The 22,350-nt window shown below is 44.8% G+C and overlaps 1 long non-coding RNA gene across 1 annotated transcript in view; it reads left to right on the top strand.

Moving 5' to 3' along the window:
* Window positions 1-14,552, top strand: part of LOC132243516 (uncharacterized) — a 140,927-nt gene extending 126,375 nt beyond the window's left edge. Inside the window, exon 5 of the long non-coding RNA XR_009455125.1 lies at window positions 13,549-14,552. This is a non-coding gene — a long non-coding RNA (uncharacterized LOC132243516). The remainder of the gene's footprint in view (window positions 1-13,548) is intronic.
* Window positions 14,553-22,350: the final 7,798 nt, after the last annotated feature.

Below are 22,350 nucleotides of genomic sequence, written 5' to 3'. Positions count from 1 at the left end.
AACAGGGAGCACAGAAGAAAAGGCTATCTGGGCTCCCAACCCCTTGAGCCCAGCCCCCAGAGTCCTGTAATTGCTCAGGACCCAGAATGGATTACTCCTGACTGTGTCATTAGTTTCCACATGGTTGAGGAGCATGGGGTAGCAGTTGGAGGGCTGGACAAGCCTGGGGATCCTTTCTGCTCACAGCTCTCAGATGTGAGCCACTGGGAGGCAGGAGATCTCACAGGCTAGGGGGTCCAGATAGCAGATGGGTCCCTCAGTGGAGTCCGCCACCACCACCACCTTGCACCTCCTCTTGGGAGTGGCAGCAAGCTGCTTACCTTCCTCCACTCCTGGTATCACCATCGGAGCCTCCTCATGTGTGGGGAGGGGAGTGTACCTGTTGTGCAGGGCCAGGGGAGGAGCAGCCCTGGCCCTGGGTTTCCTGGAGCATGAAGGGACTGTTTTCCAGGTTGCTCTGGGTGGATCTTGGTTAGCCATCATGTTGGCTACCATCTCCATCTCTTCTTCCATCTTCTGGAGAAGGATCTGGCAGTAGCCATTTGTCACAGGGAGAGACAAACCGGGGAGACACCAAAGCTCCCGAGGGAAACCCTAGGGCCAGGAAACGGGGGAGGAGCAGGAAAAATGAAAGTAAAAAAAGAAAACTTACCCACAGCAGGACTCGAGGAAAAACAAGAGCGACGGGAAAAGCCCGCGTGGATTATTAGCCACGCCTTTATTCAGCTGCGGCCTGCAGATGACATCAACATCAATTACCGGCCGGCGGAAACAAAAGGGACGGCATGCAGAGAGGCAGGAGGCAGGCGGATACTGAGGGAAGTCCCGGCTGGTGGAGTCAGCCAGAGGCGTGGGATGGTGGGAGAGTGGACGATCACTGAACGAGGAGGAGCTGATGACTCGGGCAACAAGCCAGCACTAGGAGCAAGAGTTCCAGTGACGGGCAAGGCAGAAATAGGTGAGACGGTGAGAGGGCAGCTGCGTGTGGAAGACCCAGAGAGAGGGCCGCTGCACTGGGAAAACCCAGAGAGAGGGCATCTGCATGGGGAAGACCCAGAAAGAGGGCCGCTGCGCTGGGAAAACCCAGAGAGAGGGCAGCCACATTATGAAGACCCAGAGAGAGGGCAGCCGCACTGGAAGTCCCAGAGAGAGGACAGCAATAGTGCGAGGACCCAGAGAGAGGGTCACAATATTGAGAGGTTGGAGGGAGAGCGACTCTAGCCTGGGCAGTAGGAGCTAAGCCATGAGGCTAGGTGGTTTAGAGAAGACCCTGTGGGGTGAATAGGAGTGCAGAAGGGTTATTTGTGCTCCACAAGGAGGCATGGTGTTGGTGTGGTGGTTTTCTTAGATTTATGGGTTCTTTTCCTTGGCTAGGGAAAGGGTATTTTATGTTTCCCTGTGTCGGAAGGGGTTGAGGAAGACGGGAAACAAGAAAGGCGGGAAGACTAGCTGAAGGTTTGCTGTTTGGGCGGGGATCATGGAGCATGAGATCGGCCACAAAAGCAACCGTGATCCGCCGGGCTGGATATAGGGCGAGGTACAGGGAAGGTGGAGCCTCGCGGAAGACCCCGAAGGAGCATGTGTCTAACAAGGGTAACCGTGCAGTACGAAGCCCCCCCCCCCACTGTAAGAGATTCAAAGTCGTGGCAGGCGAGAAAGGGGCGACTTCCAGCATGTGTCTTCCAGCATGAAGACCTCCAGCATGAAGACCTCCTGCAAGACCACCTGCAATGGCAGGACAGGACTCAGTGAACACCCGAACGAAGGAAGCCTGGAACAAGATGTTCGAGGCCTGGCAGGTACACCATCAATGAAGTCTTTGTGGGCCCTGATGGTGCGCAGCTGATATATCTCCTTGAAGAGCAGTGGTTCAGTGTTGGGGCTGTTTCCATTTATTCTGAAAGCTCTTCTAGACAGTACATTCTGCAATTCAATGCTCCCAAATGAAATGGAAACATTCTCCACGAATGCCTCCGCTGACCCCAGTGCAATCCTAGCACTTAGTCCTGGAATACTGCTGTTTTAGTAAAATAATGTAAAATCCGCTACTCCCTTGCTAGACTTGGAATTCCAATGGGAATGACTACATTTTACATGCTGTCGAATAAATGAACACAATGAAAAAAACAAGTACGATGCAGCGCAAAGTGTACATCATTAATTTATTCTGACACTTTAAATATAGTTGTAACTATTTATAACAGTTCATAAAACACCAGTAAATGCGAAGCAGTATATTTTGTAATCAAATCATAAATTGCTGACATTCTGAGACCCATGCTACAGCATTCTGCTATTAAATCTTTTTGAACAGGAACGGGGAGAAAGAGAGAGCGCCATTTGTTTATGCAGTTCACTGAACTGGAGATAATTTTATTCTGTTTATTTTACCTTTTATAGTCAAAGATTGAAAAAATCCTGTTTGTGTGATCTAAGCATGCTGGTAATGAGTGAAGGTTACAATCTGGAAAAGTGGAGAGTTAGATGCCTGGATTTCATTGAAATTCATTAGGTTTTGGGACCTCACTCTCTCTCAGGCTTTTACAAGTACTAGCCACAATGTCTTAAGCTATGGACAGAAGTTGCACATAAACTGGTTTAAGTAATCAGAAACTGGTTTAAACCTGTAACAGAACAGAAGCTCAGTGCACATAAGGCAGTTTCAAAATGGCTGAAACTGGTTTAAGATAAACCTGGTTGAATATAATGTCAGACTTCGCTGATTTGGATCAAACCGATTTATGAAACTTCTGTCCCAGGCTCCTTCCTGGTTCAAGTTAAACTACAATCCAGTTGGGGGGTGGGGGGGGGCAAGGACTGCCCCTGCCCCCCGGCAAACTTCAGCTGGGGTCTGGGGCCAGGGAGGGGGTTAAACCCACCTTCCTCTGATTACAGAGCTTCCCTGCTGCTAAACTTACTGAAACTTACTGCTAGCTGCAACTGTGGACTACAAATCCCAGAGGCACCTGGAAGCAGGAAGAGGAGGTGATGAGCAACCCTAGAGAGTCCTGCTACTGTGATTCTGGACTGCAAATCCCAGAGACTTCAGGGGAAGCAGAAAGAGGAAGTGAACACACAGTCCATGCTGGCTGTGTGCCAGAGAGCTGTGCTCTAGCACCCCCCAGCCAAGTTCTGGCCTGAGCTACAGCAGGTACATGGCTGCATTTCCTGAATCAAAAGTGAATGTGTGTGCAGTTGTTTCTTATTTAATCTTTTCAGTTTAGACTAACCTGCAAAGACTGAATCAATTCAGCCTCAGGCTTTTTAACTGTCTGTACTTAGCCTTAGGGAATAGTACTGTGAGTGGCAGAGTATACCAAGAGCAATGAACTTACCAGTTGGCAAATACTGCAGCCAAACACACCTTGTCTTACCTCTCTCATATCTACTCCCTTCCCTGAAGCCTAACCAGACTGTTCAGATTTGCTGATGTACAAAAGCTATTTCAGTCCAGAAGATAGGCATGACCCAAAGCACTTTAAAATCTATCAGAAGGCTCTCCACAACTTCAGAAAAAGCAGGCTTAGTGAGGCATCACCATCCAATAACTGTACAACAAGTTTTGGTGGGGAGTTTTTTTGCATTGGTTTTTGCAAAAAAGGATTCCACACCCACCAGTGATACACATGATCATGGGCGACTGCTGCCTCCTGAGTCTGGGGGGGCAACAGCAGGGCATGACCGTGGGGCAGGTTCCCCCAGCAGCCAGCTGGCGACTGGGCCTGGCCACTGCCATGGCACTAGTGGAGCAATTTCAGGGGGGGCGCTAGTGCTGTCCGTGCCCTCCTACCAGCCAGAGCGCTCACTGTCGGGGGGGAGGGGGCATGTGCCCCTTACATGTTGCTTATACACATGATAGAAGGCAAGCCTGAAAGCCATGGATTGAAGGTCCTGGAAGACCTGTGCTAGCCTTAGTGTGGTTCTTCTGGGAGCTGGGTCTCCTCATGAACTGTGCTGTCATACACTGGATACCAGAAGATGAAGTGAGTTATTGTTGCTGTGAGCAGCACTGACTGATGAGCAGGTGTCTGCTGCAATTAGCACTAGCAGAAGGATGTCAAAGGACAGTAGCTGCACCCCATTCCCCATCTCCACCTGAACATCTGGAGTAGCTTTCCCATGGTCGTAAGCTACTTGGACAGTTCTGCAGAGCCACCGTGGTGTTCACCCAGGATCTGTGGCATCTCATTGCTCTGCTCACCACCCTGGCTAGACCAATACAAATATCGAGCCACATCTATCTCAGAGTACTGGCCTGGGGGCTAATTATGGAAAACAGCAGCATTCAATGCTACTTTAATGGTTCAAGGCATGTCGCATTTCAGACTCTGATTTCTACCCAGTTCTTTTTCACAAGCAACAGAGTTGGTACAAAGGTATTTTCTGCAGACTTCAGAGCAGTCCCTATTCTTTTCAACTTTCTTCTCCCCCCACAGCACTAAAATGGAGAAAAGAGGAAAAGGCTGTGTTTATCATCAAAGGATTTGGCATTATGGGAATAACCTGTTGTCTCTACTATTCCTTGCACTCTTTCCACAAACGTGATGTTGTTACCAGTCTTTGTTATGCAGCTGTGTTCCCAGCTCTCCCATTGAAATGCTAGGATGCAAGATCTATAGTCACTCTGCATGAATTATGATGCTGTCTGTTTTATCTTTCTGGCTTTTTGTTTTTAATTTTCTTGAGTTGTTTGCATGCACAATAGCTACTTTATTTGGCTTGATTTTTATTTTTTTTTTTTACAAGATCCATGCTGTATCTCACATAGTGCTGAAAAGAATAAGTGAGGGTGTTGGCTTCCATATTTATCCAGCATTAAAACAAGTTCTGGGGGGCTAATTAAAATTCTCCTCCTTGGGACACGCCTTTGTTTCTTAGCCTTATAATCTTCCTGGATACTTCCCTTCTTTCCTGTTACATTAATGTCAGCCTCCATTTCCTCTTTCTCCACAGCAGTGTCAATAGATCACCTAAGCATCCAAGTTGGCTACAAAAGGCCAGAGTGTAATCCAGTGCATGCACCCTGGAGGGAGGGAGTAAAATAGCATCAAGTCCTTTGCTGTGTACAGTACTTACATGGTGGGTTGCAGAAAAAGGGGGAAAGAGCACTTTCTATCTTATTTTCACTTTCCCATATAGAATCATAGAAAAATAGAGCTGGAAGAAACCCAGGAGATCAGCTAGTCCAAGTCCCAGCTCAAGGCAGGGTCATTCCTCTCTCAGCTACCTTATAGATTCATAGATTCATAGATGTTAGGGTCGGAAGGGACCTCAACAGATCATCGAGTCCGACCCCCTGCATAGGCAGGAAAGAGTGCTGGGTCTAGATGACCCCAGCTAGATGCTTATCTAACCTCCTCTTGAAGACCCCCAGGGTAGGGGAGAGCACCACCTCCCTTGGGAGCCCGTTCCAGACCTTGGCCACTCGAACCGTGAAGAAGTTCCTCTTAATGTCCAATCTAAATCTGCTCTCTGCTAGCTTGTGGCCATTATTTCTTGTAACCCCCGGGGGTGCCTTGGTGAACAAATACTCACCAATTCCCTTCTGTGCCCCCGTAATGAACTTATAGGCAGCCACAAGGTCGCCTCTCAACCTTCTCTTGCGGAGGCTGAAAAGGTCCAGTTTCTCTAGTCTCTCCTCGTAGGGCTTGGTCTGCAGGCCCTTAACCATACGAGTGGCCCTTCTCTGGACCCTCTCCAGGTTATCCGCATCCCTCTTGAATTGCGGCGCCCAGAATTGCACGCAGTACTCCAACTGCGGTCTGACCAGTGCCCGATAGAGGGGAAGTATCACCTCCTTGGACCTATTCGTCATGCATCTGCTGATGCACGGTAAAGTGCCATTGGCTTTTCTGATGGCTTCGTCACACTGCCGGCTCATGTTCATCTTGGAGTCCACTAGGACTCCAAGATCCCTTTCCACTTCCGTGCCACCCAGCAGGTCATTCCCTAGGCATATACCCTTGGGTATTTGTCTAATCTGCCCTTAAAAGATTTCCAAAGATAGAGATTCCACAGTCTCTCTAGGCGACATGTTCTAATGCTTAATCAACCTAATGGTTAGAAAGTTCTTTCTAATATCTGACCAATTTCCCATGTCACAATTTAAGATTGTTACTTCTTACCTTGTCCTCTGTAGCCATAGAGAACAGTTTACTGTCACACCCTTTATAACCCTTCTCATGTATTTGATAATTACCAAATTCCCCCCTCATTTGTCTCTTCTTCAGATTAAATAACACCAATCTTTTATCATAAGTTATATTTCCTATACTGCTAGTTATTGTTGTTGTTCTCTGCTGGACTTTGTCCTTGGTAGCCAATGAAATTGAACTGGCACAAAGAAGGAAATAATTTTCAGTAGTGGTTGTCTGTGTATTAAGGCCAGTTTTAGAGGAAGTGGCAGGCAAAGAATAATGCCATTTCTGACCAGGCCCAAGTTGCATTGAGCAGATGCTAACACTGTGAGATTTGATGAGAAAAGAATGTGAGAGTGGTCATTTAAGATGTTAGCTGTTGCCACGTGGCTTTGCAAAGACATTTGGTTTGATGTGGAGGAAATCATTAGGAAAAGTTGTAAAATCACATGATGTTCCAAAGAAGATCATAGCTTCAGTGCAATATCCAAGGACTCTTGCAGTGTCAGAAGAATAGGTGGCAAATTAAGCAGCATGTTCAAGTCAAAGCTTGGTATAATACAAGGGGGCATAGGATCATGGTTGCTTTCCATCATGAGTTTACACTGTCCATTAAGAACGTTACAGCACTTGGAGGGCATGGCATTGGATGATTTAGAAGTCAGTTCTTTAGTTTATGTAGCTGACATCACACAACTGGCATTAATGTTTGAATTCATGGTGATATTCTTTGCTACCCTGGAAGACTGATTTAAGTGACTTGGACTTAAAATAAATGCCAAGAGAATGAAGTGGCTGTGTCTTGAAATAGTGCCAAATGGATCATGTCAACATGTGACAGTGGTTGATTTATAGATCAAGGAGATCCTTATGTGTATCCAGGAAGCTTGAATCAAGGATTAGGTTAAAAGGAAATGTGCCCTAGGCACAAGTGTTATACAAAAATTGACAAAATTATGAATTGAAAAAAAGCATTCAGTTGGGTATCAAAGTGCAAGTTTAACATAACACTGTGCTAACAGTGTTACTATATGGATTGGCAACGCCGCATTAGATAAAGCAGACATCAAAAGAGCAGAAGCAGTAGAGATGAGAGGTATTTGGAAGACAGCAGGCATAAAACAGAATGATTTTAAGAAAAAAAGGAAGATGGTGGTTGCGTACAGTGTGAAATCAATGCTCAGGTCTAGCTGCGATTGCAAAGCGTAGGATGGCAACAACATGGGAGGAAGATGACAGAATGCCATAGAGACATTATGGAAATACAATTAAGGTTGGCCTAGACTGAAGGCCTACTCACTGACTGTAGGTAGCTGGACATTTTAGATAGGGAAATGACCAAAATAGGCTTAGTATTGGAAAAAGTCTTAAAAAGGAACAAGTGGCAACCTGGTACTTTAAAGATGCCTTGGGGGAGAAGTGAAGATAATAGAGCTAGTGCTAGCTCTTGGAGCAAAGTGAGAACGAGGCCTGGTCTGTTTATTTCTGCTTTTGGAGTAGCCCAGTGATGTGCTCTTTGTTTAGGGATTTTGGCAAAGCCACAAATAAATAGCCCCATAGTCTTAAGGTCTCACTGTTTGTTTTACACATAATAAAAATGTTCTTTTCCCATTTGGATGCAGCTTCTACTCATTGTAGCCAACAAAATTCCCCCTTCCCATTGATTAACTGATACTGTGGTGATGTGGGGTGGGTGAAAGAGTCATCGGGGAAGGTGCACAATCCGCATGTCACTGTCAGTTTGAGTCAGTGCAGTCCTGTGCATTAACCTGTGAAACATCACAGGGCTCTCTTTAAAGGCAGGTGGAATGAAAAGCTTTCAGCATTTAAAAAATCTTGCCATCGTTTACATGGAAGCAAACTTTTTCCCTGAAAGCAAGGCAAATGTGTTGATAGTTTGCACTGCATTCACATCTTAAGAGCTCTTTATACGTGTAATAGTGCACCTCCACAAAAGTGTTATATCCACACAGCTGTTCTTTTCTAGGTAGGTTCTTATGCTGTCCTATCAGTAATGTTTCAAAATGCCTTCCAGCGGTGCATTAAAGAACATCTGTCATGAGTGGTTTGTTTCTTTTTCTCAGCTTTTCCATACCCATTCCCCCCCACCCCCTAAGAAAAATTGTTGGTGAGTCTGGTCTTCTTGGATCTTGAGGCTGCTTTGGAGGTTGAATGGGAGTGTAAGGGCACCTATACACATGCAAGAAGCCTGCTCACACACTTTCCTGTGTAGATGGCACTGTAATTCCAGCACGTCAGAGAAGACTTGATTAATTGAGTCTGCTGGAGTGTGGAAATTAACTCTAGCACCACGTGTATCAGCCCCTGCGCTGAAAAATGGCAGCAGGGCACTTTAAACTGAAGCTCATTCAACGAACTTTAGTTCAAAGCACCCTGCCGCCGTTTGTCAGCGCAGGGATTTTGATACACGTGATACCCTGGGCACTTTTAATTAGCGCAGCTTTTGGAGCTGCACTAATTAAAGCACCCCCTCATGCCTCCTGGAGCACGTGTATAAACACTAGGGCTGTGCAAAGCTTCGATCCCTGATTTGATTTGGTGGAGATCCTGCCTGATTCGGTGGCCGAATCTCTGAATCGAATCAGGAGACCCTTTAATCTCTCTAAGTCAAATCGAAACCTTCTGAATCGATTCAGATGGATTCAGAAGTATTTGCACATAGACACAGCTTTAAATGTTTTTTCTACATACCTCTAAGTACCAGGTAGCTCGTGAGTGCTGCAATACTGGGGCGGATGGATCATCTCACAGGAGCGCAGGGGGCTCTCCAGCATGCTTGGCAGCAGATCCGGAAGTGGACCACAAGCACTGCCGGGTCTGCCGGGGGGGGACACGGGGGGGCGTTCCATCCTCCCCATCATCACAGCATTCATGAGCCGCACCTGGTACCTTGAGCTATGTAGAAAAAACATTTTAAAGCTGTGTCTAGGGCCGAATAGCTGATTCTTTGAATCAGCATTGAATCTTCAGATTCGGATTCAACCGAATCGAATCGGGGACAGTAATCCGAATCGACGAATCGAGTCACTGTCCCCAATTTGGGCTGAATCCAAATCCAAATTGAATACAGCCCATTTTGCACACCCCCTATTAAACACCTAAGCTTCCATTTCAAATTGCTGCTTGGAAGGGTTTCACTATGCTTATCGCTGTCTAAAAATTATCTTGCTACTGGCCCGGTTTTAGCTTCTGATGCTCAATATAAAAACAAATCTATAAGAGAAAGCAGAACACTGATACCAGGTTTATGTTGAAGCCCACATATTATGTAAAAAGATGCATATATAATTGGGTGCCCCATATTGCTTGATTTCAGTTAAAAGTTTGTAGATTGATTATTTAGTGCCAAGGGAAAAGCCCAAGTATGGCAATTACAGTGATTCTTCTGATCATTATTCAGGGCTTCTGGACATACGAAGTTAATTCAGACTAAGGTGGGATATGAATCTGAAGTGGAGCAGCTACTTGTGATTCATTTCCTGTGTAGATGGCTCTCATTCTGAAACATAAATGCCATGTTCAAAATCATCTAAATTCACTTTGAAAGTGGATAAGCTCATTTGGAACGTGTGTACCCACACAGCTATGATGGAATAGCTAACTGTGTAGACAAATGCTTTGTCATGTCTGGCTTGGTATGATAGGTAGAAGACTTGACGGATCATAAGCTAAAGAATGGTCGAGCAAGGCAATACAATCCCCTTATCTGCTATGGGTGACTTGTTTCTGTAAGTTAAACTGGGCCTGTATCTACAAATGCTTTACTGAAAGGGAGTTTTGCTGTTTATTAAAGCGGAAAAGGATTGGTGTCCCTGGGCCAAACATTTGGCATATGAAGTAAAGAATGGTAGCGTGTTTAAGGCAATTTGCAATCCAGATAATTTAGTTAGTTATTTTACCTCCAGCCAGTCGCCTGCATTGCATTTCTAAACCTGTTTCACATGGACTTGTATCCTACATGACTATAAACAGAAATTTTTGAGGTATAATTAACACCTAGGGAATAACCCTCTTCAGTAAAACCTTGGGGAGCCTTTGACCTATGTGCAGTAAGAAGAGCCTCTGAACTATCTATCAATAATAATCAGAGCTTTATAAAATTCAGTACATGAGTGACAAGCCATAGCGTGATACATGACAGATTTCCTGTTTATTGCAAACACTAAAGTATTGGAGAAAAGAGAGACTATGAAACCTTGGCTGGATTGTTTTATTAGTTAGAAATAACCCTACATGCTGTTTGATTCCAGAAGTTAGTCAGAAGACATGGTCAAAATGTTAGGACAAGGACACCTACAGTCTTCACACACAGATGGCCTAATGCAGTGGTTTTCAACTTATGGTCTGCAGACCCCTGGGGGTCCTCAGGTTATGTCTAAGGGGTCTGCAAAAGATGATGAAGATCACTCAAAAGTATGTGAATACTCATGCTTACAATTCGCAGGAGTCTGTTTGAAATTTCCAAAGCGGTCCTCACGTCCGTTTGAAATTTCCACAAATGAAAAATTGGTGGAGCAGTCCACAAATGAAGAAAGGTTGAAAACCACTGGTAATGCTTGCCAAGTTTTTTTTACAAGGTACCGACAGTAATGGAGGACATCGATTTGTGGGCATGCAGCCTGAGGAACATGATTTTCAGAGAGTGCTAATAATTAGATTGCTTTATGATGATGCTAAAATATCATAGGCACCTCCAACTACTTGTTGCTTCTGAAAACCAACGGTATAAAACCCAGGGCTGGGAATATATATATATATATATATATATATATATATATATATATATATATATATATATATATATATGTGTGTGTGTGTGTGTGTGTGCGTGTGTGTGTGTGTGTGTGTATATATGTGTGTATATATATAAAAACTATTTTTGCAAATGCCCAGCACAATGGTGTCTAACCTCAGAGGGTCTGTAGGCTCTAGCATAGTACAAATAAGTGTGTGTGTGTGTGTGTGTGTGTGTGTGTGTGTGTGTGTGTGTGTGTGAGAGAGAGAGAGAAAGAGAGAGAGAAGGGAAGGAGAGGACAATCCTATCTGTGTGAAGTGGGTGGTGATATCAGTTATTCAGTTATGCACACCTGCACGCGTGCATGTGTGCACATGTGCGCGCGCACACACACACACACACGAATGGTGGTCACAAGCTACAGCTCTTGGTGTCCTACTGCTGTACTTGCACCACTCCCATAACATTGGAAGTGACATACGGTGATTAAGAATTTACTCTCTGCCCCTTTCTTCGTGCTCTAAGATTAAATTAGCAACTTGATGGGATTTTCCTGGGAGGCACATTGCTGGGTTTCTTTATTTCTCATCTCCACTTTCAAGTTAATATTGCCTTTTACTTTTATGATCTTGAAAGCTGAGAGAGATTCTGAATTTTATCTGTGGGGAAACTCATTTGTTTTTAAATGATTTTCAGTCTGGAAATTGGGAGATTACAGGCAGCTGGAAAAGAAATTGCTTACAAAGAAAGATGAGTTTCTTGGTTACCTGAAAATCCAAATGGGTTCAAATGAGAGTTTAAAAGACTGGGACTCTCCTGGCAGGTTGATCGGGCAATTTTATACCTCAGAAGCGGTTAAGTAATGAGGGAAGGTCACATTTTGCCATCTCTTAGTGTCTCTTGAATTAGCCCACACAGAACTGATGAATCAAGTCTGATGCTCGATAAGACAAGGGGTTGGTGACTCATACAGCAGAGTGTTAGGTTTGGCCTATTTATCTAGACCTTCTGTAATCCTTTTTATACATAGATATCAAAGCATATCATGAAGGAAGTTCGTATGATTTGAGGCTCAGATAGGGAAGGTGACTTGGCTGGATTCACCAGCTGGCCAGCACTAGAGCCAGGAATAGAACCCAGGTTTCCCGAGTCCCCCCCGATCTTGTTCCCTGTTACTAAGCCACAGTGCCTTTCCTTTCAGCTTCGGTTACAGGTAATGAATTTTGCTACTTCATACAGGCATCAGGCTCATATGGAAATTTAAGAACCTGAAAGATATGATCATGGAGGAACACAGTAGGCTAGTGGACCAGATGTAATATATCTGCTGCACAACTGAACAAATCCCAACTCTTCCCTGTGCATTTGATCCTCTTCCACCCTTTGCGCATCTTAAGTATGTCAGCTGTCAGCTACAGGGCCTAGAGACTGTCTCTACCTTTGCTTCTCTGCAACACAGGAGGCTTGATCCCTACTGGGGCTTTCAGGCCTTTCTTTTTATTTTGTTTTAACTAAATACAAGGTTGTCTTGTCCATCCCTTCTCCCAATGCAGTTTGCAGTTGTGTTCTGTCTATGGTTAAATGATAAGAAGCTCGGTGGAAAGATTTCTTCCTTTCTTTCCATCAGAATTGCTTTGCTCATGGGTCAATCTTGACACTGATCCATCCTAATTTTCTGAGCAGGGATGGATGTTTTCGCTTTCTTGCATTCGGAGGGTGTCATCTTTAAGATCTGTCCTTTGTGTGGTCTCCAGTAGGCAAGAAAGGCAAACTCTTCAGTGGAATTTTGTATTTAGTCGGATTGAGAAGCAAGCATTTTTCCTGCACTTTATAGGAAGATGCTGATTAGCAGGAGGCAGAAGAGGAACTTTTGTCTGTAACTATTTGTTCCAGGCTTTTTCCAAAACATGTTTTCTTTCTTTTCTTTTTCCCCCTCTCTCTCTCTGTCATTTCATGCCTTTAGGCAAAGATAATTATGGAGGGAAGGAAATTTAAAATTAAGACGTTTCATGGTATTGTTTCAGGAGTTTTCTAAGGAAGCTCTGATTGTCTGTGTTCCCCCCACCCCCCCATTTCTAGTTCTCAGCTGTGCTACTCCTGATAAGAGACATCAGTGGTTTGAGTGAATACCAAAGTATCAGCCTAAAGCAAAAAAACTGGCAAAAAAGCAACTTAAAGTCATCTTTTAATGGACAGTGTTTGTTCCTGTTTCTGTTGTGATTCTCTTGTTACTGTGATCAGGAATTCTAAGATCCCATGGTGCCTGCTTTATGCTGCCAGGAAATCAGTGTGGCCACGTACATGCTGAGGGGGTGGGGAGAGAATAGCGTTTGATCTGAAGGGATCAAACGTTTCAGGGGATTCATCTGATCTCAAGGGTGTCTTCTCCCTCCTGCCCCCACACCCCTTTGAAGATGCTTTCCTCGTGTTCCTATTAGGTGTTTGTCGCGGCTGTGTAAACAACAGCCCCCTTAGCGGTGCTGACAGATAAAAAGACAGGCAGAGAAATAAGATGTGCTTTGTCTCTAGCTTGGCAAATTCCACATTCTAAAAGTGTGCCAAGATGCATGGTTGTAGCGAAGAGCCCAGGAAAATAGATGATGTGGAAGCAGATAAATAATGTACAGTTGCTGTGCATTCCTTTTTATTCCCCAGTATGTGCTACCTTGGTTGGAGCATGAAATTTGCTATACTGGACCGACTCCTCTGACAGCGACCGGCACCAGATGCTTTGGAGGGAGGCGCAGAAGATCCCAGTTGGTAAAGGACTAAGCTGATCTCAGGGAACCTTCCTCCTGATGCCCAGCAGTTCATGCTTCAGGGCCAAACACTGGATTTGCATCTGTTCTGAAGCCTTTGGTTATTTTTAATGTACTGTCATTGTAGGGATAGCAAGGTTATCTGGAGTCATAAACAGCTAATTTTTTATTTATTTTTTTTGCATCCTGTGAAGGTCTTGACCTAGGTACTGTCCTCTGGGAATGAATTCTACAAGACCATGATGTAATGTATCAAAAAGTCCTTTCTCTAATCAGCTTTGAATTTCCAATGTTTCCATTTAATTCTTGGTTCTCTTGTTCTTGCACTAAGAGAGAGAGAATGAAGTTGTCAATCCACCTACCCTGTAGCATTCATTATTTTGTGTACTTTTATCCTATCTCCTTTAATTCATGTCTCCAAGGGACAATCCCAAACCTATCAATCTCGTTTCCTAGCAGAGAGGATTTTTGCCTTTAATCATCCTGAGCATTTCATACTGAACCCCCATCTATTTTTGGAATATCTTTTTTTGAGATGGGTAATCGGAACTGAACACAATATTCCAGGTGACAGCACACCATTGATTTCTGTAGTGGAATTAAACTATGTTCTGTAATATTCTCTATCTCATACTTTATTAATCCTGGCCCATTTTTCTGGATAAGGGTTGATAATGATGCTATTTAAAAACTCTTCTGTAGGAGCATATTCTTCACGTCATAAGTGCAAATATAATTGATTTTATATATATATATATATATATATATATATATATATATATATATATATATGGGCAGTCCTCAACTTACAACTTTTCAAGTTACAACGAATGACACTTATGACCTTTATACATTGACATCATGTTTCGAGGTTCCAACGCGGGTTTCAACTTTCTGACACTCGATACATCAGCGTGCAGCTGTTAAGTCTGTTGTGGTGGAAGGGGAGGGGGGAGGGAAGAGGCATGGTGGGGCAGATCAAGGCCCCCACAGTTAAGAAGGGATTGGGGGTGGGGTTAGGACAGGGGCTGGGGTGGGGTGGGCATGGAATTAAGGAGCAGCTCATGCGGGGCGTAGGGGGGTGGCTCCCACCGCTTGATGCCGCTGGTCCGGGAGCTGCTGGTCCAACGGCTTGTCTGGTGGATGCCGCCACTGCTCCTGTTGCTCGTGGGGGAGAGGGCAGTGTGCTCCTGGATCGGGGTGGGGTGGGTGGGGCTAGTGCTCCGAGCAGGTGTGGTGGTGCTGGGAGCAGGGGCTATGCCCTGCTGCCACCCCTGCCTCTGGATGAGTGGTGCACAGCAACAGGAGCCAACCCCCCTCCCCATGCCCCTTAGACAAGCCATGGCTCTGTCCCACACCTTTCCTGCCCCGGCTAGGTGAGCATGGGGTGCAGGGGCATGTGCCCCTGGATCAGGGTGGGGTGGGCAGAAGAGTGGGGACTATGGAGGGGCTGCAGCCACCCAAAAATTTGCTGTAGACCCCCCATACCCTCCACCACCCCCCAAAGCACAGCGCGGTGCAGTCCCAGCTCCTCCCACTGGCACACATGCTCCCCCCTCCTCCCCTGCCCTCCTGGATGAGCAGAGGGAGCAGTGGCAGAAGCTGCCAGATGATCAGCTCCCAGACCAGCAGCACGCAGTGGTGAGAGTCTCCCTCCCTCCCTCCCTCCCTCCCCCAGATGAGCCACACCTTCATCCTGTGCCCACACCACCCCAGCTGGGCAGCGCTTGCCCCAGCTCCTGCCCCAATCCTTCTTTCACTGTGGGGACACCGATCTGTGCCCCCTGCACACCGTTTTCCTTCCCCTCCCCTTCCACCACAACAGACTTACTAGCTGGATGCAGTTGTATCGAGCATCGTAGAGGAACCAGTCACTCATTTATAATATTGTTCCTATGGGAAAATTGATTCTGAATTATGATGTTTTGACTTAAGCTGTGGCTTTCAGGAGCCAGTTGTGTTGCAAGTCTGAGGACTGCCTGTATATGTATTAGAATGGTTCAGGATGCGCAGCAGGGGTTAATTGATTTCTAAAGCCTGGGTCTCATATACACAGGTTTCTCAGCCTTCACAAGCAGATAGACTGTCTAAAACAACTGTCTACACACACAGCCTGGGAAAGTGGGGGCATGTACCGCACTGTTCCATAACATGAGATGAAGTGGCACCAGCTCACAAGGCCAAAGAGGGGGGCCTAAAATTCCTGTTTTGGGAAGGGTGTGCATGTGAGGAGGGTGGAATGTGCTGACAACACAGGACGTGGACACTATGATGAACACAGAGAGAGACCAATTGGTGATAGCCACAGATGAAGTTATCAGGAGGAAAGGCAAATACAAAAGCAGAGACTTGTGTAACAAAGGACCCACCTCCCCATCCCCTCCTGGATGCCTCCCTGGACTCCTCCTCTCCACAAGGGGCTCCAAGAAGGGGCCCGGGTTTGGGGTCCTTGAAAACAGCCCCTGTCTCCTGCGGGGCAGGGGGTGGGGGTTGTCCCCAAGGCCACCATGGACAGATCTCACAACACCAGCCCATCTTGTCCACCCCACTGGAGGTGGGGGTGTGGGCCTCGACCATCCCACCTCCAGGCTGCTGACATGTTGAGGTTGGACACCTTAGAGTGAAGCCAGCATCCTGGCCGGGCATTTCTTGACTTTGATGACAGCCCTAGAATTGGTGTGTGCGTGTGTGTATGTATATATATAGAGAGAGAGAATTGCTTGATTGCTTGTATTGTTTTTTTTTGCTATCACTGTGTATCAATAAATTTGGCTGTTATCGAATGGAAAGGTCGTGGTTGATCTGAGGGCGAGTCCCCCCTCTGGAACAAGGCATCTGAGTCCTAAATCCAGAGCCAACAGTAACCTGCCTGTTTCAGAGTGAGAAATTGAGCTAAATTCTCCCATACTGCGCACAGTTTCTCTCATATGCTTGGTAGACTGGAGAAATTCTCTATTAATTCACTGGGAGATTTTTGGAGAACATTAGCTCACTATACTATAAGGATATGTCTCCAAATTCTTTTTAGACTAAAACATTTTTTCATAAACTATGCAGATTCAGCAATATCAAAATACTTTGCAAATTTGTACAGATTTTGCTACATTTTTCATTCCAGGAAAATGGAAAGCTTTTGTTTGGACATTTTTTTTAACACAGACAGTTCAGTTGCTCAGTTCGAGGCAACTGTTTCACATACCATCGAATAGTATGTAAAAAGATCTTGAAAACAGATTGTGGCAGTGCACCTTTGGGTGCCTGCCACTTTAAGGACTTGAGGCAGGTAACCAGCAGGTGCTTGATTAAGATGGCCATTTTCAAACTTTGGCAAGACAGGCAGAGGCAGCAGTGGGGCTGCCAGCTGCCATGGCAGTAGCATCAGCCAGCTGAGCTCCTGCTCCAGGAACATCTTGGAGGTAAGGACATGAGCTATGGAGATGGTTGGAGGCATCCGGTCCTGGGCATGACTTAAAACTGCACCGTGCTGGGGAAGGGGGATCTGGCAGGACTGTCTGTGATGGAACAGCCCCCCAAAAATACCAGACCAGTTACCCACCCCTGGTGAAGGGTGGATAGGGGTGTCTTAACCCCAGCTCTCACCATCTGGTGGATAGTGTAGGGAGTTCTGGTAGGAGTCAGGCATGCTTTGAAGGAGCACCTGAGCCCAGCAGGGGTTTGAGACCTCAGAGACCCAGAGTGGGTTGTATCAATGTGTGGGCCCATGCAGAGTAGTGTGCAAAATGGGGCACTTGAAGGACTGCATGTGTGGGGTGTAGAGTAGGGCCATTGATAGAGGCCTGAAGGGCTGCACCGGGGGGATACTGAGTAGGGTGGCAAGGGCTGCCTAAAGGACAGTACATGGGCCAAACCCCATGAGTGAGAGAAGAGTCAAGTTGACCAGTGAGGGGCTCGGGGTGGAGTCAGGCCACATAGAGTGGACTCAAAGGATCTGAAGGGCTGCATGTGTCCTACCAGAGTGCGAGTAGCAAAGCGTGATGGCCCATAGGGGGTCGCTCAGTGGAGCAAGGCAGTAGAGAGTGGCCCAATGATGGCTGGTATGTGAGAGGCCTTTGTGAGAGGGGGGCAGAGTGAGTGTGAGTGTGCAAGAGTTCCAATGGTGGACTGAGTTGGCCCCAGCCTGAAGCTGGGGAGCAATAATAGGATGCCATCTGCGAGGCATGGGCCATGGCATAGGGAAGGTTGAGAGCCATGGATAGTGCCCCTGGCATTGGGGTAATGAATGGGCAGCCTCCCACTTAACATATTATGAAAACATTCAAGTCGTGGCAGGAAGTTAGGGAAGACTGCCTTAGGCAGGTGGGTGGGCTAACTCGTGATCAAGCCCCAGGAAGGCCCCCTGTCTCACAGATCAAAATCCAGAGAACATGTTGTGTTTTGAAAATACTGAAATGTAACTCTCTGAGTTGAAAAAAATGGTTAGCATGATTGAAAATGAAGCCATTTTTCCCTGTTTTTCAAAATAGACTTTGGTGTTTGGCCCAAAATGATTATTTTTTTTCAGATTTTTTAAAAATTTGCAGTGAAAAGAAGAAAAGTGCTATTTATCCAGCTCAAGCTAGATGTCCAAAGAGTTGGTCTTTTACACAGACAGAAATATACACACCAACAAGAACATGGTAACTTAGATAGGGTTTAATAGCAACAGGCTGTACCCCCAAGGTAGGTATGCCTACACAGCACAACGCAGCGTTGTGTTGAGATACTTGAGCTGATGCCAGAAGCAGTAGAAAGCTGTACTGGGATTGTACTCGTCTGGTCTAATTAGCCCTGCATCGTGCAGTGTAGGCATACCCTCAGAGACCAGAAGGGGTAGGCAGATGCGGTGAGCTCCATTACCATGACAGATTGCTATCACTAAAGGAAAAGTATCCATAGGCATCAAACAATTGTTCATGTTCCTCTCTGCCATATCTCTGACCCATGGCTAGAACTGAAGGGAGTTACAGCTTTTAAAATAAATGCTTTTGCCTATTGTTTTTTCAGTGTCAACTATACGCTAGGAAGCGTGGCCTTGGGGGCTAGAACACTTAGAAGAAATATCCATTGACTACAAAGCCATTGTTCTTATGTGAAGAGACCCTAGTTTACCCTGGTTAGCAGAGATTGAGTTGCTGCTACCTCTTGAGATCCCTTAGTAGTACTGAGGTGTTGCTCTTAATCTGGTAGGGTGGAGAAATATCCCAGTTGCAGAAAAATAGTGAACTGTGTAGGATTTGAGCAGCTCTGCTTGCCTCATTGATGGCAGTTCAGAAACAAAGGATTAAATGGATGTAAGAATCAGCTTGTCACATCTTTTTTCAACAGTGGCCTCTTTGGGGAGGGCAGTGTAGGGGTTTCTACAGCTGCCCCCACTCTGCAGAGCTGTCAGACTGGCCTTTTTCACCAACTCTTAATACTTCCTTACTTACTAAAAGGGAGGAAAGTCTCTGTCTTTGTTCTTGAGAAACAAGGATATGGGATGCTGGTACTCAGCTGCTGTTAAATACAGCAAATGTCCTTCTCATAACGTTGTTTTAGAAGGCTAGCATTTGGAAGTACACCTGTGTGTATCTACAGGCAGGTTACAGATCACCTTCTGGAAGAAGTGCTGATGGAATTAACATTATGGGCTGTTTGGTACCTCGGAGGGTCACGTCTCCATAGAGAACAGTGTGTGAAAGCACTGCTATTACGAGAAGTCGAAGAGGCGTTGTGCCAGTCATTCCATAGAGAGCAGGTGGAGAGAGGGCTGTGTGCCATCCTTAACAAGAAAGCTTTATGTGCTGAACCAGCTCTTCCCGGCATGTGTAGACGTGAACTGCATCAGCAGTCTGGGACTGGCAGGGGCCAGTGTCTGCTTGCACTGGGTGAACATCTATGTCTGTCTGTCCATTGAAGAGGTCCAGATGTGGTAGGTAATGGCTCATTTTAAGAGACTGCCTCAAATTATCACCTAATATCCTGTTATCAATAGTGAGAGAGAGAAAGAAGGAGAGAAAGAAAGCCCAGACAAGCCACTGATACTGTCAGGCCTCTGAAGGCTATTTCTGTAGTTGGATATGTCTAGATTACTCTAAATAAGGTTCACTCTATGAGTAGAGTACTGTAATTTTTGCTCAGCAACAATGTGTATTTGAAAAGGGAAAGTGGTTTCCTTGGTCTGTACATAACAGCTTCACGAAGCCTACATGGGATGATTTATCACTAGCTAAAAAGCAGTGTTTTTCCACCCTTACCTCTCTAGGTTTCCTCCATAAATCTGCAAGATGGCCATTGAGCTGTCCAAATTGCTATAAGCAAATAACTTAAACACTGAGTTTTCAGGGTTTTTTTTTCCACGAGCACCAAGTGTATGTTTTCTGCAGCACAGCAGAATAGCAGAATCATGCTCTTTCCTACTTACATGAGCATAATTTTGTGACTAAATAACTAAAGTCAGCAACTAATTTCAGTGCTGCCTCAGACCTATTTTAAATGACCAGGTAGGTTCATCAATCACATCCTTGCATCCTCTCTTGCTAGATTGATCAATATATGTGCAAGGTGTGAGCTATTTCCTAGTTTAAAAAAAACCAAAACTCTATCCAGATAGTATGGATAGGCAACAAGGAAGGATGAAAAGCAAAGGGAATCCCAGAAAGCCAGAATGGTTAATACAAGCATCTAGGGTTTATCACAGTTAATCTGAATTAGATTTTCCTTTTTTACTGAACTGGCAATAGGAGTCAGAAATTAGAGTGGATAAAGGGTTATGTGACAGCATATTGCATTTCATGCTCTACCTTGGCAAGAGTGTATTTTTATTTTTAACCCTGGAAACACACGTTCACCTGGGTACCAATTGATTTAATAAAGTGTTTGAGCATATTGTGATAGCGCCTAGATGCCCTGGCTTATAAAAGAGCCCACTAGTATTCAGTCCTTCAAGCACAGAATAAGAGACAGTCCCAACTAGCTTGTGAAGCAAGACAAAGAAGTGGGAAGAAAATGGACAAAGAGGTGAAATGTCTCATGCCTGAGGTCACATAGCAAGTCAGAGCAGGTCCTGGCACAGAACCCAGGCTACTGAGGACTGGTGCGATCCAAACTACACTGCCCTTTAATAGGTACTAATAATTTGACGGTATATATCCAGTTATACACATTAGTCACTCGGGAGTGATTCCTCCCGGCCTGTATTGATCACTATTGAACTCTACATATGGTAATCAGTACTGTCTCCCTCAGTAACACAGTAAAAGACATTCTGAAACATCATTATTGAAAGAATTATTATACAATGAAACCCAAGCAAACAGCAAAGATAAGGCAAAACTCTGGCATTGGATAGCTCTAATATAAATAACTCCTGTGAAGTCAATTGAGTTACTCTGGATTTATATTGATTCCGAGGAGAACATAATTATTTAGGGATGAAAGGTATGATCCTGCACCCGGCTGGAGGTTCTTAAAGAATCAGCCCCTGCATCTCTGTCTCCAAAGGCCAGCCCAATATTACTGTGTGAATCTGACTTCTATACTGTGAAACTTTTAGGGTGTTGACCACTTCAGTGTCTTTTTGTATAGCACCTAGTGATCCAATCCTGATTTGAGGCTGGTTGCTACACAGAACAGCACTACAGCTATGAAAGTGCTGCTTGGTTCATGCTTTGTCTTTCCATGTGAAGATGCAAGATGTTAGAGAGTGAGAAATAACTTCCATATGGAAGAGGTCAAAGTATGGTCAGAAGTGGCAGCACTGTGAAAGAAACTACAGGTAAAAATGGAATGAACATATTTACATACTTGATCATATGTTCTATAGAAAACTTTTGAGTTTTATTGAAATAGGTTTCTGTAGGAACTGAAATATTTTATTATTATAATTATGTATTAAATTATATATTAAACATATTATTATATATTAAATAATTACTGAAATATTTTCACATTCCTGGAGGTTACCACTAGCCTTATATGTAAAGTATTTTACAGCAGTAAAGAATGATTGACTCGTTTTTGCTGCTCTACTGTTATCCTCATGCCACTTAAGAATGAGACAAGTAATGTGTGCTTGCCAAATAGTAATGTTAATTATTCAAGGGTGTGATTATAATTAGTTTTAGCAAATTATTTGGAAACATAAATTAGTTTTCTCGTATAATGATTTTTATTTTAAATTGCATGTTCTGGCTACAGTTTTGTCTAATTACTCAATAGAGTTTCAAAGTAAGTTGGAAGGGAACTTTCATTTGCAACCTGTATAACATAAGAATGAGCTTGAAATGCTGGTGTGGGTGCAGTCTCTCCCTCTGTCTCTCCTTATCTGTCTCTCTCTGGGATTGACGCTCCCTACTTATGACTGCAATGAAACCACAGCTTAATGATATTCTTTTTTCCACTTAATGTTTCACATTTAAACCCACTCACTAGAGCCTCACCCTATAAAGCTATTCTCAGCATAGACCTATTAATGTCAAGCCACTGTGTAAATGTTGTCAGAATCAGGGAATAGTTTTGTAACCTGGTATTTTTCCTCTTCTCAGAAAAGCATAACCATCCAGAATATAAAGTACAATTAAAGGATTCCTGCCCCCTTCCCTCATTTCCAGGTATTTACCCCTTCAGGTATCATTGTAGCCCTGCAGAAGAGCAGTAGCAAATGCATTGAGGCTTTGTGGGTTGACATCCATGTGAGCGTGTGACTCAGGGGTAGAGT

Source organism: Alligator mississippiensis, chromosome 10 (assembly GCF_030867095.1).
Source record: "Alligator mississippiensis isolate rAllMis1 chromosome 10, rAllMis1, whole genome shotgun sequence".
Classification (NCBI taxonomy): Eukaryota; Metazoa; Chordata; order Crocodylia; family Alligatoridae; genus Alligator; species Alligator mississippiensis.
Note: the sequence above shows the minus strand (reverse complement) of the source record. Positions and strands in the feature narration are given on the sequence as shown.